This window comes from Manis javanica, chromosome 7 (assembly GCF_040802235.1).
Source record: "Manis javanica isolate MJ-LG chromosome 7, MJ_LKY, whole genome shotgun sequence".
Taxonomy (NCBI): domain Eukaryota; kingdom Metazoa; phylum Chordata; class Mammalia; order Pholidota; family Manidae; genus Manis; species Manis javanica.
The window spans coordinates 129,048,939-129,066,573 of NC_133162.1; the positions used below are offsets into that span (position 1 = coordinate 129,048,939).

Below are 17,635 nucleotides of genomic sequence, written 5' to 3' on the forward strand. Positions count from 1 at the left end.
TGTTTCCTAGAACTGATCTTGTACTCTGCAGATATGTTTTGTTTTACTCAATCTTATTTATATGAAATTATTATTATTATTATGTTATTTATCTGATGAAGAAACTCATATTTAAGTTTTAAAGGTCAAGACAGGATTAAAGATGGCAGCGTGAGAGGTGTGACAGAGGCCTCCTCCTAAAACCACATATAATACGAAAATATAATTAATAAAACTAATCCTGAAAGAACAACAGGAAGAAGGTTGCACCAGACTGCATACACCTGGAGAAAAGAACAGACCTCACGGAACAGGAGTGTGTATCAACAATACCTTAACAAAAAAAAAAAAAAATGAAATACCATACAACCCAGTAAAAAAAAAAATTCATTATAGCATCATTAGGATTCCATCCCAAAACAAGTATTTCTTTATTTTAAGCCTAGGGTTATTATATTTTATTCATTACAACCTGTTTAACTAGAACAACCACTTGTAATAAATAAAAACCTTACACCATGTGGAAAAAAAAGTTCCTCAAAGTCAAGGATTTTTTATCTGTTTTATTCACTCCTGTTTGCCCAGCACCTTCAACTCTAGTAGGCACATGGGAGATGCACCATGAATAGTTTTTGAATAAGTGGAGATTGAGAGAAGCTAATTAATTTGTCGGCATAACACCAGCAGCAAGCAATGTGTTGGAATACTGGTCAGGTCAAACTCCGAATCCTTTACTTCTCCATAATCATATACCATGAATGCTGGATCTATGTATATTTCTTCATTAAATTGTTATCAGTGAATGCAGAGAACTTGACACAGGGTAGGTAACCATGACGTATTCTGAATAAATAACTTCACAAGATTCTACTCTACACAGAATAGATATCAAAAAAATATATTTTACAATATGCTCTAAATACTTTAAAATTATTAAATCATGTATATACAGTTGATGGAGAATAAGTGGATTACAATTCACTTACATCGTGTAAAACTGACCCACGTATCTACTGTAGAAAATTTATCTGGTGATTATGTGCATTTACTACTAGGTCAGTTACTCACTCAATGAGCCTGACACCTTTTCAGAGACAAGCCCAGTATTTTTTTTCTCCTTTTGGAGGATTTAGCTTTAGGTCATTCAACTCAAATTTTAGTACAACTCAAAACCTCTGTTGCCGTCTTTTTACTTAGGTCAACTCAGTTTTAATACACAATTCCCTTTGTTTCATTTTTGCTGAAAAAATTTACAGAGAAAATTTTTTTTTCCCAATGCTGTAATATGAATTTTAACATTAAGGAAAACAATAGCTAGAATCAAGTCTTAAATATAACAGTTTTATACACATATCCATGGTATTACTTTTTTCCTAAGATGTGCTATTGGTATAAGAACTAAGCTGTTATGTGTGCATTTTTTGCTATAATAACCTCTGACTGATTGCTTAAATCATGTATACAGAGTTGATGGAGAATAAATGGATACAATTTGTACTATTGGTATAAGATGTACTATTGGTATAAGAACTAAGTTGTTATGTGTGCATTTTTTGCTATAATAACCTCTGACTGATTACTTATATACTGCTTTCCATGTATTAATCCAAAAGCCATTTCATTTTACCCCCGTCTACTAACCCACTCACCCACAGAAACCCCAGCTAAGGCGTAGCATCAAAACTGTCTTGGGTTGATGATGCCACCTGCTGGCAGAAAACTGTGTGACCCAGCCATGGTCCCCCACAGTCTCTTCCATCAGAAATTCTGCATAATCCTGTGTTATTGTTTTCCTGGTTCCTTTCTGTCTACGTCTTAATTAATTGCACTGTAAATAATCTCTTTCTCAATGGACTCATGTGACCTTTTAAACCTGCCTTCTCTTCGCCTCTCAGTTGCCTCCATTTCCTCAACGTGTATGTCTGTTTTCTCTCCGTGACAATCTTCTGTTCAAACAAAAACCTTCTGGTGTATGGTTGGTTAGTATACCAAGAGTGCTAGTGGTAAAAATGCATCCAAGGAGATGGAAACTACAAAGTGAAACCATGTATTTATTAATTCATTTTGATAAGAAAAAGCAAAAATAAGTCTCCCTCTCTTCCCTCCTTGTTTCCAGAAATGTAATTCCCTTCCTTAGCTGTAATAACAGTTAGTAGTACTCCAGATATACTCATAGAAATATTGCTTTTTCCTCCACAAAAAAACACAGCTTATTATTCAGACCTTTCTGTGCATATCTTAGTTATGTTCTTGTATAAGTACACAAAGAGCTGCCTCATCCTTTCGAAGGGCTGCACAGTATTTCACTATATGGTCAAGCTTCATTTATGTAACACTTTACCCACTGAAGGGTATTTTTCCCTAATCTTTTGCACCTACAAAAAATGATGCATTGTGCAGTGTGCGGATTGTATAATGAACGCCTAGAAACAGTCACTGAGTGCTAAGAGTAAGGGCAGACCATATTAGCATTATGAGATGAAATAAAGATTAAAAACTACTATCCTAAGTTTTGTCACAATATCTAAAAACATTTTGCAGACTCTGAAAAACCATTTTCATCTACACATTTATCCTAACTGAACTAACTTCTTTGTAAGGAAAGAGAAACGTGGCCTCCATATTTAACCTTGCGCCTACGCAAAAGGTTTTGGAACTCACATTGACGTATAATTTTGGGGATGGAATGCATATGTAAGGATGGGCTCTCCTGCAGGAAAACATTATTTTAATTAGTTATTAACTAGTTATACACACCTTGAGAAGTGTAGTGCCTTGAATTAATATGATTTGATTCCTTTACAAAAGGGATAGCTGTTAGGATAGCTATTAGTCATGTATAATGAATGCAATAAACTGGTATGATGGTGTGATATGTTTCATTACCATCACTATTTAATTTTAAAATTCAATAGAATTTATATCCTGTTTATTTATCCAAACATGCCCATTTACACACATAATCTGTGTATTGTAGACTCAGAATTTTATAACTGAACAGAAGATTACAGTGAGATGAAGTAGTATTTACAAGGTATATATTCATATTTGTAGATAATACCAATAACATGGGTTTAATGTGAGCTATGTCTTAAGCATTGTGTTAAATGTATTATGTGTATTTACTCATCTAATCCTCATAAAAATAGTCTATTCTTATCTATTATTATTTAATGATGAGGCTTAGAAAAATAAAACATTTGAACAATGAGAGGCTGTAGTAAATTCTAAGAGAAAGATTGAGTGTGGATTTTTTATTAATCCTAATTCGCTAATTTTAGTCCCTATGTTTATAACTAAATACATATGTTTATTAACTCTCAACATACCCATGATCTTATGACCTAGGAGAAAGGAAATAACTAAATGTGGCTGAAGAGAGTGAGGAAGATAAAAATTTGGCTTGAAAATGGAGAAGATGAAATGAGTTGTGGAAGGGAAGAGAATGATTGTATTAATAGGTAGGTAAAGGTGTTTTAGGATTTAGTTATACTTATTTTTCAAAAACACTTTTTGAGCATAGGCTTCTTAAGGATTAGTGGCTACAGAGACAAATGTAAGACATCAACAGGCAAATCTGGATACTTTGATTTGAACTATCCTCCCCTTAATTCTTAAAGCCCTTAAGAGTTCAGGGACATCAGTTAGAAAAGTGACGACTTGAGGGATTCCAGAGAGCAAATGTTTTCCCATGGCTGAGAACATCTCCTTTGGTGACTGGCTGTTTCAAAACTCTGCACAGGTAGAAATTTAGAGAGCTAGGCAAATTTCAACATGTATTCCTTCATGTTGCAAGTCTTATCCTCAGTGAGATGCAAGTCAGAATGAAAAACTAATTGGAATTTGATTTTTTTCCTAGTGTTGTTAATTTTGAAATTAACTGGCATTTAATATTACTCCTTGCACTCATAACACAAAAACCCTTGACGATTGTCATGGGTAGACCAAACCATTTTGTCATTCTGATTATTTCATTGAATGGATTCAACAAATACTTGTGGGGTTACTACTGTCCTACCAGTTCATTATGTGCCAGGCAGAGCAGTAGACAAAATATATAAAAATTCCTGCCCTCATGGAACTTACATTCTAGCATGCAGTATGGAATATATGTGGTCTGTTAGTTAATGAAAAGGACAATGGGGAAAAATAAGTCAGCAAAGATAAACAGGGAGTCAGGGGTACAGTTTTAAATATAATAGTAATGAAAGGCTTTTCTGAGAAGTTGATATTGGAAGACCAGAAATGAGTCGTGGACATTTAAGAGAAACGCATTTCCGGAAGTATCAAATGCCCAGGCACCAAGCAGGGCCATGTCTGCTATTGTCAAGGAAAGATGAGGGGCCAGGGTAGCTGGAGCTGAGGCAGGGGAAGGGGGAAGGCTCGGAGACGAGGTCGGGCAGGACATGGGGAGTACAATCTTCACAACCTTTCTAGGGCATTGTAAGGACTTCAGCTTTACCACCGAAGGCAAAACAGGAAGCCCCTGGAGAGGTCTGGCGACGAAAACATTCAAGGAGTCAGAAAATCAATGATTCCAAATGTGTTCCTGTTGCATTATGCTGAGAATAGAATAAAGTCACATCTCTTCAAAAGGAGACTGAATGACCTTCCCCAAGGCCAGAATGGAATGGACACCCATCCCATAAACTACGGAGCATGGGGTGGTTTTGCACTGTGTACCTGGGTAGGCTAGAAACTGTGTTTCACAAACTTCTTCCTGTATGATCGCCAAATACAGCTGACCCGAAGGGGAGCAGAGCGCAGTGGTCACTGCTGCACGAGGGTCAGATGCGGTGACAGGTGGGGCAGCGGCTCCTGGAAGGCCCCGTTCTGCATCCAGCACCTTCCCAAGCTCGGGGCCTGGTATCCAGCAGTGGCCGGGGCTACAACCAGGCTTTCACTCCGGAACCACAGCCGTAGTAACTTACCAGTCGAACTTACGCAGACTTCCCTTTGGCAGTCCAGAGTGCGGGCTTTCTCTGACTGACCGCTTCTCCGATCATCCCACTGTCATTTCTGACATTCCCTTCCGCGGTTCCATCCACAATTGCTTACAGTCTAATTTCTATGCTATATTCTTTATCCCATAACACTCATTAGTAACTTGCTCCCATGCCCGGACTTGCCTGATGCAGTCTATTTATGGAAAGCTGTCCATTTGCTTTAACATTTGATAGATGTAGCATATATTCACAAATTCTGGAAAATTATAAATGTAAGTCCTCTGCAGGACCTGTTTGCCTCAGAACAAAAAAGTTTTGAGATGTTTCCAGGAAGGCTTTTCTGTAGTGGACAGAATGTGGTTTTATAGCCTGATCCAAGATTTAAAAATTACACCTAAGCCCAACTTCTGCTTCCGAATGCTGTCAATTTGAAAACACGAGGTTATATTGACAGAGATGTATTTGCTAGTCTGATGCCTCAGCAAACTCTCTGAAGGAGAGATATCATGAGATTAGATTAAATAAATATCCTCTCTTCAATTTATTTTACCAATTTTTCTAGCTATATCCCCTAAGACATCTCTAAGATGAACACAAAAGGATAATTGTCATTAAAACTCAGCAAAGTTTCTGTACTTTAATACCGCAGCTTCAAACAAAAGATACACACATGAAAGGGAACCTTTCTGCCAGTTTCAGTTTGAAATGTAAATGAATGTCCGATTTGTTCGTCAGGGATCCGGCCTTCAGTGTTTCTCCTTTCTAAATGTATTCAGTGCATTCTAGTTGCAACTCAAAGAGCGGATGACTGGTATGTTTGTAAAAGACAGATACATCTCCTTTGAAAAAAAAGGGCAAGAATTGTGAGGAATTCCCTTGAGTTTTATTCAAGCAAAACTCCCATCTAATCTGAATTTATGTTGTTGCTACAATCCAGCATTTGGATTTTGTGAAAGGCAGACTGGCTGTAGGACAGCAGACGCCTTCAGGAAAGATTTTTTAAAGAAAAGTTCACTCAATACTATTGATTCAAAGTCAACAGCAATTATTGGGCTAATACATATTAGAGATTCTCTATTACACAGTTGTATTTAACCCTCTTGACCATTCTGTGGGCTGGTTTTCCAGAATATGGAGACTCGGACAGATGAGATCATTTGCCCATGTTCTTAGCACCAGTGAGTGGCAGAGCTACTGTGCGTCCCCTGACATACTGAATACAAATCAGCGCTCTTTCCTTCAATCTCTGTAATGTTAGGTAATGAATAATACTGAGCCTGGGGTGGGAAGGGAATGGACGGGTGAAGCAGACAAGAGTCTGAGCTAGTTTGACTAGCCAGATACAGGAGCAACAGGGATACTGTCTAAACATACTGTTTAACAGCCTGAGACTGATAAACAAGTTGTGACAGAAACTGGCTGGAACTAGAGCAAACCAAGATGGCATCCGGTTTGACTGGGAATAGACCTCTAATTTCATTAAAATCACATTTCCCTAGTAAAAATCACATCCATCAGCCATTTTTACAATTGTCATGACAACCCCAGAAGAGACCTAATAAGGAAAAGACCCCCCCTTCTTAGACTCTTCCCAGAGAAATAATGACTATTACACCCCCTACTTTATATACCATATTTCCAATAAAGACACTAACAAGACACCAGGGAGGGGCTGCCTGCCTACGGAGTAGTCCACTCTACTTTTCTGTACAATTTGTACCTTCTATGTCTTAATGAATCCACCTCATGCTGTACCAGGCACACGTCTGGTTTCTATCCTGCATGTAGTCAGGAACCCTCCACTGTGATGGAGGCCCAGGGCCTAGGGCCTCTCATGTTCTCTTGTACCAAGCCCACTATTTTACTCATTTCTCATTTAACCTTCCCCCTAGATGCATTAATTCCCCTAATCATAAATTCTGTGGCCACTGACACAAGCACTAAAGAATTAACTTCTAGTTGAGTGGTTTTGTTCTAAATTTTACTTTAATTTTCTTTCTAATTCCATCAGGCAGGGGAAAGAACGTAAGCCAGAGGGCTCCAGAACCACCCCCTGCAAACTTGGCAACACCGGGCAAATGACTTTCTAAGCGTCACTGTTCTCATCCACAAAAATGACAGACACATCGCCTCACCCCTAGGATGGAGTGACAGTCAAATGCTGTCAGATATTCAGTAAACATTGGATTCCCTTTCTTTCCTAAAGATTTCAGAAGGCAGCACTAATTGGGATCCATTATAGTTTTGGATAATTTCAGCAAATAATTAAGGGAAAAGGGAATCTTTGACAAAATTGTCCCATGTTACCTACGGCAATATATCTCAGAAACTTTTGATTTAGAATAAAGTCTGGGCCAGTGGGATATAGTGCCTTTTAACTGCTGGTTAATCCGCACGGTGTATGGCCAGGCCACGAGGGGAGAAATGGGGAAGGGAGAGGCCGTGAGGTTGTATCGGAGACTCATAACTTCTAGGCCTCTTCCAGATGGGCTCTCCATCTGCCAGTAACCACTCACACAGGCCCAATAAAGATGGACCCTGCTAGGCAAAACGCCTGCACTCTTTCTTAATTTTATTTTTAAAAATCCACCTAAAATGTTGTCATCGCTATATATACATGTCACTTTTGAAAGAAAATATAAGCTTGTCATGAAACAGCATAAACCAAGAAATATCAGTCGCTTTCACTGCTCTAAATCACATTTAGCTGGAGATAAATATACCAGTTAGCAATGTCTGTTCTTAAGATTGATAGTCTTAAATATAACACTTTAATAAAATCCTCACTTTCCAATTCTTACTCTATTCTTATAGCTATTGCTTAACGTGGTGATTTTTAGTGTATCATTACCACTTAGTATTTTACATCAAAAGCTTTTCAACATTTCACTGACTTACGGATACATGATCATGTTCTGCTATTCGATATCCTGACTTGCTTCATCAGAGTTTTTGCAGTTACTTAAACCAGACTTGCTTTCGCCCTTCAAGTGAGTAGCCTGCAAAGGAAGCCGTTTTGGGTTTTGGCTCTCTTTTCCTCTGGTCCCCACTGCACACCCCCTCCTCGGGGTGCAGGGGGAGTTTCTCTTCTTTGTTTTGTTTTGTGCGTGTGTTTGTGTCATTGTGATTGTATTTTTTTGAGGTGGGTAGGGACCGGGTGGGATTTTTGTTTTTGTTCTCACTTTTGCTTGTTGTTGTGCATGTATTTGGGGACAACTTTCTCAGGGAAGAGTTTGAGACCAGTGCTGCTTAGAACCCCTTGAAAATGGACATTGAGTTGTGACTGTACTACTTTTATTGGGCTATTAATTTCCAATTACTTAATAAACTTTCCATGTTAACGGTCCTGGAAACTTCTTTTGAACCCACTTATATGAACCCACATCCACAGAGTACTTACTATGTGCTGGGTACTATTCTACGAGCTTGATATACAAACCAAGTCCTTTTTCCTACAACTCCAGCAGGTAGGCAGTACAGCTTCCATTCTATAAACAGGGGAACAGGCACACCTATCTAAGGGGACATAAGAAGGAAGTCACAGAGCCAGGATTTTGGACCCTAGGAGTGTGGCTTCAGAGCTCTCATGCTTCTATTAATAACAAAAGTTTAAGTCTGGTTGGTTTTATAGATTGTTTGAAGAAATGCTGGTGTAGTGTCTTTCAAAATGCCTTTGAAACTTTAAATATATTTTAAATAAAGTATTTTTGAATTATTGTTTTCATTTTAAGCAAGCAGTCTACATATTAGCTGTCCAACAGAAGTGTACTTGAATTTACAGAACATAAAGTATGTTAATTTTGAGAATTATCTAGATGTTCAACTTTTTAAGCTGAACGATGGGAAACAAATGTACTTGTTTCTCATTTCAGAATTTTGCAGGGATATTTTCAGAACTTTGAAGTGTTCATACCTGATGGTAATTCTGTGGCAAAATAAATAGATACAGTTGGATGTACAGCCAAGTAGATGAAAGAAAAAGGAAAGAAGGGAAGGGAAGAAAAGGGAAGGAAGGGTTTGATCACGTGATGTGTCAGGGACTAACTCAGACGTATCATATACCCGGTGTCTGTACCCGCCGAATCACTCCCCGTTCTTGCTCATAAGCAGCAGGTACATGCAGACAGTATCACCTTCCTCTCAACCACAGCTGCACGCAGGGCTGGGCAATAAGAAGGTTACGAGAAACACTGGAGAAGAAATTAGTTGTGGCTTCTGCATATTCCATACGGTTCTGCATATTCCATACGTTCTGCATATTCCATACGGTAGTCATACGTAAGCACCAAAATGACCTCCGGGACTATTCCACATCCACTGTCCTTGTAACATTTACTCTTTCTCCTTTTCTTGCACACATAACACACATCGATACACTTCTAGTCTTAAGCCTACTTCTGTTGGCCACGTGAGAAAAGAAAGTCTCAGAGAGGTTTTACTTGAATGAATTATCTAAAGCCACCCTACTATCTAGGCTTGTCAAGCAGTTTTTAATGTGTCCCTGTTATTAATACATGATAATGCCTTCAAAAAGTATACTTCAAAGGATAATTTGGCTTAAGTCCTAGAAGAACTTGATGTGGAAAAATTACCTTATTAGTATGTATAGAAACACATTAATTGTATTTCTTGATATCCTGCAGTTTCAATAATTTTTAAAGTTCTGATTCATGACCTTGAGGAAAATAGATATCAGAGTTGGTGAAATTACACTATGTAGTTTTTCCTTTCTGAGCTCTTCATTGCACTATTAACTATTTTGCCTAGATAATCAGTAATTAAGAACATGCTTTAGTTTTTAATATCATTATAATGAATAAGTAACCACAAAATCTGTTTCTTGGATAGTTTTCTCATAGAGAAAAAGGGATTCATTAATTAGTTGTAGATTAGGGTTTTCCTTGCATATTATCAATGATTTAATGTCATATGATTCACTAATTAGATAATACAATGACTTTCTATTAAAATCCTTTTTATCACCATGAAATTTAGCAAATAAATTGGAATGAAATTGTTTAAAGCTTTATACTTTCAGGAGAGTTTGTTGGTGAAGTGGGAGAGACAAGAACAGACAATGACGAGCAGCAGCAATTATGAGGAATTTAGACTACACAGTGTGGTTCAAATTTCTTTTGTTTTCTTTTTGGTCCCAGGGACACCTTTTTTTTATCCCACGGACATCTCCCTCACATGGCAGTCATCTGATTAAAGTAGCAAGGCTGTCTTGAGGGTAAGCCCCCACCACTGGATCCTAGCAGCTCTTAGGTTCTATCTTCAGGACCCACACTTTGAGTGTCCCCATTAGCTCTGCAAAATCTATGATGGCAAACCCAGCAAATGAGGAGAATGTTAAAGAAGCTGTGAAAGAGGTCCGTGTATGTGCCTTCAGATTCTGACTCTGAAGGCTCCTCTGGTCACACTGAGATGCATCACAAAACCTTCTCTTAGGATAGGGGCCATTGTTTCTTCATCTTATCTTGAGATGGGACCACAATAGGAGTGTGTGCCTGTGAGATTCATAAACAATTTAAGATAACCATTATAAACACCTTGCTCTGACCGGTTCCATTCCTGCAGTGGGAGAGGAAAGCACCCTGCGTCTTTCCTATGAGCAAGTCTAAGCGCACAGGGTCATGCATGTGCTCGGTGCACAGAATCACGGACAGATGTTGGACGTTTCACTCTCTAAGTAAAGGCGAGAGGAGTAAAAAAAAAAAAGGAAACAAAAATGAACACAGAGCAAGAATGCTGACTCAAAAAAATAAATCTGAAGACAAACACAATCAGGCCCAATGAGCAAACACACAGGAAATCTGAAATTCTAGAATAAGTTTGTTCCCTACCATAACATCTATGGTTTCCTTAAATGAAAAGATGCTTATATACACCATAAATGGCGACAAAGAAAGAGTGCGGGCTCTGGAAATCAGAGGCCTGCATCTGAATCTGGCACCTACCACTGATCAGCTTCACAACATTGGAAGTAACTTAATTTCTCTGAATCTTAGTTTCTTATCTGTACGATGGATATAACGATCTGAACCTCAAAGGGGTCTTGAGAGGATTGCATGTGATAATGTATGTAAGGCGCCAAGACAGAGTCCAGTACATAATAGGCTGCAAGCCCACACTATTTACCAAGAAGAACTGGCCATTGATATTGAGAGAACAGAGTCCATTGGGATTGTATTATTTTGTCCAGCAAGAGGCTCAACCATCTGCCTCAGGTGACTTGGTAGGCTGGAGTATTTCCTAATGATAGCAAGTTTAATGGTTTTTTTTCCTTATAAATCCAGGCAATACAACTGATCTGTGCTCATACACTACCCAGCTTGTTTCAGACAATGTAAAATGCATCATAGTATTTCACATCCCTTATTATCAGGAAAATATTTCCAAAGACAGGTACTTCCTGTGTTTCCTGAGCCATATACAACACATTCTGCATTATGTTCAGCAGAGCACATATGTAAACATTTAATAAGCCATGATTCCTATGCACCAGCAACTGTAGGGTATCTGTAACAGAGCTGGAGCTTTAAAAAAATAAGCTGTATGTTTATCTGTGTAATAGTCATCACTCAGGATTCTTTCAAAACTTGTATTTGCCTAATCATGTTTTATTTTTAATTTTGCATCCCTTTGAATGTAAAGGTGCAGCAGGAGATGGGCATCAGAAAACATCTTATTTGGCCTGGCTTAATTTCATTCCAGCCTTCATGCATAAAGCTCTGAAATAGGTGTCACAAGGATACATACATGTTTAGGATGCATACCTAACATGCATACCTAGTTGGATTACATCGAGTTCAAGGATGGTGGGGCACATAATTATAAGGCATAATATGGTAAATTCTTCTCTATAGGAACTACAGAACTTTGATAAACTCTAAGCTCTCACAGCCTGTGGTTGCTGATAACTACAGTCCTTCCCTATGAACTTGGATTGTTCTTACAGATCTTCCCAAAATAATGCTCTGTCAAAACAACATTTGATCAGAGTTGATAATCTATTTAGTGTCCCTAGATTATGACACTCAGGATTCTTGCTGGAAAACACACAATTTACCTAAGAGATTGGATTCATTCATTAGTAATTATTAGGATATTAACATTCGTTATTTGAAAAAGGAAGTCTATAACATCACTCAGCAGAAAGCAAGAGTTGCCATAGGGATGAAGAACTCACAGAGCTGGGAGACCACGTGATCATTATAAATGAGTCTCATGGGCTGGAACTGCCAACAAGGAAGGGCTGGCTGGAGGGGGCGACAGCAGAACCGACTCAAGGGTATTCAGATGAAACACCGTCAGGAACTAAATGAAAGCAAACTAAAGGAATCTCTGGACCTTTTCTAGCCCATGGGCCACTGTTCGACAGCCCCTTGTCTGTGACGTAAACGTTAAAGGAATGACAATGAGGTTGCACCACAGATCTTTTAATGTGAGAGCTCACTGGGCAGCACTGACCCAAAGGGTGTCCTTAGCAGAGCTGTGAGCACCGTGGCAAGTTCGCCGTGTCGCCCAACGTAGGGCCTGACTACACTAAGGCTCTTAACAAGATGGGCAGGCCAAATTATATCTCTGGATATTCAGCGAAGTTTAGAGGGAGACAGTCTGGGTTTATGCAAATTAATCAAATGTATAACATTATGAAACTGGAAGTACATACTGCTGCATTTGCCACCCACGACTGAATTGAAAGCTAGACTAATTCTGATCCTTCTTCCTACTTGGTAGAATAAACAAAAGTGAGTAATGGCAATAATAATAATACTATTTATTATATGGATTCAAGTAATCTTTAAGAAAATGTCAATTTATCTGCTTTCAGTATAGGAAAAAGGTAAAAAGATTTATCCCTTTGGGTCCCACATATGCTATGTATAGATACAGATATATAGTTGATAGCACTTTTTCATTTTCTTAGTAGAAACTTCCCTTCTAGAAAGTGTGTTTTAACAAGAAAATGAAAACGGTTGGCCCTAAGGCTTTATAAAATTTATACTTTTTCCCTGTGAATTTTCTGCCCCATTTATTTACTGGAGGAAGTATTATGGCACTAACACTTTTGAAAAGAACTTAAAACAAGATAAATTTGGTCAAAGGTTTCAGAATTCGCATTGTAATTGTACAAGTAATGGTAAGATTCTAAAGAGACACATGTGAATTTTAGAAAATTATACATAGATAGATGTCCTGAAGTCTACATTGCACGTTCTACATAGTGTACGACAGACTATCAAACAACTTTCTAGAATTCATTTTTCTAATAATTTTTTGTTTCGCTGATATAGGGAATATATTATATAGGAACATAATGACAGTAGCCCAAATGTATAATAGTTAAAGTTTTTGGCTCAAACCTAAACAACCAACACTCTATATTGAACTCCTTATGTCTGTATTTGATTCTGTCACTTCCTAAAAAAAATAGGCAGTATGAATCCTTCTTTCAAATGTTTTTAAAAATATTATTTTAAAGTGATGATATTTTTAAGACTTGACGATAGAAAAATGTCCCATAGAATTGCTGATGGAAGAGCTATAACAATCTTAACACTATTTCTTTTTCTTATCAAGGGTTTAACACGTGCCAGGCACTGCACTGTGAATAAAAATGGTCCCCACCCAGAGGAGCTCACAGTTCAAGAGCAGTGATAGAAATATAAACAATAGTTACAAAGTTGCTGTGGGAGACCAGATATCCTCTTTCCTCCAACAGGCCATGTGAGTTGGATCTGCTAGTTACAGATAAGAATCATAGACACAAATTCTGAGCGGTCATTTGGGGTAAACACTGAAACATACGATTTTTTTTAATTGCAGTAAAACACATTTAATGTGTGACCTATCCTCTTGTAAATTTTTAAGTGCTCAATGTGCTATTGTTAACTATGGGCATGATGTAGGGCAAATATCTAGAACTTACTCATTTTGCATAACTGAAACTTCATATCCATTAATAGCAATACCCCATTTCCCTCTCCACCCTGAGCCCAGTTCTGGCAACTATCATTCTACTTTCTGGGAGTTTGACTATTTTAGGTATCTCATAAAGCAGAATCACATAGTATTTGTCTCTCTCTGACTGTCGTATTTCACTTAGCCTAATGTCCTCAGGGTTAGTTCATGTTGTTCCACATGCTTGCAAGAATACTTTGCATATTCTTTTTAAAGGCTGAATAATATTCCATTGTATATATATATATATGACACATTTTTTTATTCATTCATCTGATGGTGGGTATTTAGGCTTTTCCACAGCTTGGCTATTGTGAATAATGCTACAGTAAACATGAGAATGCTTATATCTCTTCAAGATCTTGATTTCAATTCTTTTTGGATAAATACCCAGAAATGGGATTGCTGGATCATATGTAGTTCCATTTTTAATTTTTTGAGGAACATCTATACAGTTTAACATTGTACCTGTACCATTTTACATTGTCATCAATAGTGCACAAGGGTTCCAATTTTTCCACATCCTTACCAGCATTTGTTATTTTTTTTAATTTTTGAAAATGACCAATATTCTTGTCTTACTTTCTTTATTAAAAAAAAAAATCTGGTTCCTAATCAATGAGAGAAGTTTCCTGTATCTCTAATTCTGGCCAGATAAAAGATTTTTCAACTGTCTCTAATTCAGCAAAAATACATCTGAAAGAAATGGGAATAACAGAAGATTTTTGGAAAGACATTTTCACTAGAAATTTCAAGTTTTGTCCTTAAAATAAAACAATGAGTAGGCTTTTAATGCTTTGTTGATGATTTTCATTGATGGACCCTGTTAGAAATGAGCTTTCTCATCAGATTTTCTATTGGGTGGAATTTGAACATAGTCAGTTAAATATCCATAGCCAAAGACCTTCTGGGTGAAGACCCACTGAAGAAATTTCTTTTATTTTTTAAGTACTACAGAGAACTTTGCTTCCCTTGAGAAACAGATGTTTTATCCTTTTTAACTGGCCCTTTCTGCATTTTCCCTAAGCTGTCAAGAAATTCAGTGCCAAATTCAATGTTCAAATATAGCAATTGTGGGGCCTGAATACTCTATATATTTCGTTATTTTTTTCCCTCTATAAATTTTCCACTTAATTTTTAGAAAGAGTAAAATCCTATTTTAATTTCAGGAAAGAATATTTTATTACTGAATAGTGTACATGTCTGATAAAGCAATTATATATTCCTTGTGTAATAATCAGTGAATTTTTTGAAGATTAGATGAATATTGATTGAATATTGATTTAATCAATTATAACCCAACTCTTAAACTCTAAGAAGACTGTTTTATGTGCCATCACAGTCATAAGTAATCTGTCCTATTTCATCAAATATTTGTATCAAAAATGATCTTATATTCATAAAGTTAAAATTAATCTAAAATCAGATGTAAGATTATATAAATGCTGAAGTCCCTTTTTTTTCCCCTAGAATATTTAAAACATTTTGAGGCTGAAAGGATGTCAAGGGCCAAATTTCAACCAGTTTGTGAATCATCGCAAAGAATAGGTGTGAGTGAAACAAACTGCAGTCATACAAGAAGACATTTTCATTTCTGGTAAAACAATACGCATGCCTAGTTTTCATTTCAAAACTTTAGAAAGACCAGGGCATCATCAATTATGCATTAGGCTTTCATGTATTTCTGTTACTCCCAGTGCTTATCTAAGTATAAGAGAGAAGGGTTTGTATTAAAAATCTAAAATACTTTGTTTTACATCTATACACAGATCTGTATGTGTACAAACATGCACAGCATGGATAACTACTCAGAATGGGAGGGACCAACTCAAAGCCCCTGAATGCAAGAAAATATAAATACACATATTTTACAGTTCACAAGAGAAATGGCTTATCTACCCATCATCACAACGAACAAAGGCTGGAGCCTGAGGGCAAACACTAAGGCCTCCGGAAGGAAGAAAGGACTGTTGCTGAAAGAACTCAAACCAGCTTAGAAAAGTGACCAGGTGCAGCACTGCAGACGATGAAAGTAAATAGCTTGCCTAGGGCTTTGCCTGGTCATTCTACTGAAAGGCATGATTAACATTAGGATTTTTAAATCGTTATTGTATATGCTATCCTATGTTAATTAGTTTGTTTCCATCCAGCCTATCCAATTTAAAACCTTTGAGTGAAACAGTTTAATTCCAGTATACCTTAAACCCTAATTCCAAACACTCCATTAAGTGCCCTTTGAAACACCAAGCGCACTTATCACAGTAAAGAATCTTATTTCCTTACTACCCATTCATACTAGAATAGAGCCTTCTTGGGTCAAATTACTACATTTTAAGAAGGCACTAGTCCTGTACAGAACAAGAATAGCACTTGTTAATCCTAACAAAGAGAAATGCTGCAATGGCTTTTATTATTCCTTGTGCTTTAGTTGATGAAATACAATAGTCATCAGTGTTGGCATGCATGCTGCATGCCCAAGTGCTGGGGCTTTGATACATTCATGATGCTTAAAGCTCATAGAGCTCCTCACTTTAGAGGAAAAGTAATCCTGTGTTCTTTTATGCTTGTCCTATTCATGTAAAAATTTTGTATTGTATCTCATGGGTTATGTGTATGGAAAGCCATGCTTTAAGGTGACATCAGTGAACAGATTTTCTTGCTGGCTTTTTTCTTCTTGTAAGAAAGGGAAAATATACTCAAATAGTACATGCATATATTGACTTTTTAATTTCACATTTTAATGTGAAATTCATGTTTTACTTCTTTTAAATTCATATTTAGGTTTATGTGAAGACAGAGGCAATGGTCGTCCATTTTTAAAAGAAGAAAAAACTCATTTTGATGTATTTGGAACTAACGTGAAGGGGATAAATATGATTAGAAGCAGACGTATAAAACCATCTTAAAAATCTTAAAAAAATTGAGTAATAAAGGAGAAAACGTATTATTGAGAATTTAAAATACAAAAAAAAGACAAACTTGCCCTTCTTAAATATTTAAATTTAAATATTAATAGTGTTAAATTATCAGGGATAGCAATTCTCAACAAAGTAACTTTCTTTTTAATTTACTCAAGGAGAATCTGAAATTTAAAAAAATGGTAAGATACTGAAGTACTTTCTTGAAGCACCTTTTTTCCCTTACCAAGAATGTCATACCCACAATAACTTAGCACCATAAAAGTTACATAATCATTCTGACATTCCTAAAAGGCAGCACAATCATTTTTCATCAAAATGGATGAGGCATAGGGGGATACCTTAAAGCTCATATATTATCCCAGTCAGCAATTCTGTGCACATTATGTGAAGTAAAAGCATTGAGGTAGATTAGACTTACTTGCAACATAATAATCCAGTAGTTGTTTCAGAATGATAGTAAACTCCATTAGGACAACTGTTAATATTAACTAAACACTAAACCAGGAAAATCTATACCTAGAGTTCATCCCGAAAACGAATGATGTAATACAAGAAGTTGTTTGAAGAGGAAGCCATGATAATGCTACAATGAGTCCTGTACAGCCTCAGTACTTAATCACATCCCACCGTTAGTTATGTACTAAATACTTGTAGACTTATTGGTATCTCATCCTATTAGTGAATTCTATTCATCAATTAGTAAGAACGTTACATTCCAGTATGAGAAAATTCCATTTCAGTGGTCTGCAAACCTTCGTGTGTATCAGAATCATCCTGGGGCCTTACATCAGAATTTCAGGACCACATCCCCAGACTTGCTGA

General features: G+C 37.0%; 1 protein-coding gene and 1 long non-coding RNA gene across 3 annotated transcripts in view; one reads left to right on the forward strand and one right to left on the reverse strand.

The window, feature by feature from the left end:
- The window catches only part of KCNH7 (potassium voltage-gated channel subfamily H member 7), a 434,910-nt gene that overhangs the window by 384,086 nt on the left and 33,189 nt on the right, over positions 1-17,635 (reverse strand). The window lies entirely within an intron of this gene.
- Positions 12,127-16,174, forward strand: LOC140850627 (uncharacterized). The gene is made up of 3 exons (XR_012133576.1): positions 12,127-12,679; positions 13,512-13,658; positions 15,662-16,174. It is a non-coding gene; the product is annotated as an uncharacterized lncRNA (long non-coding RNA).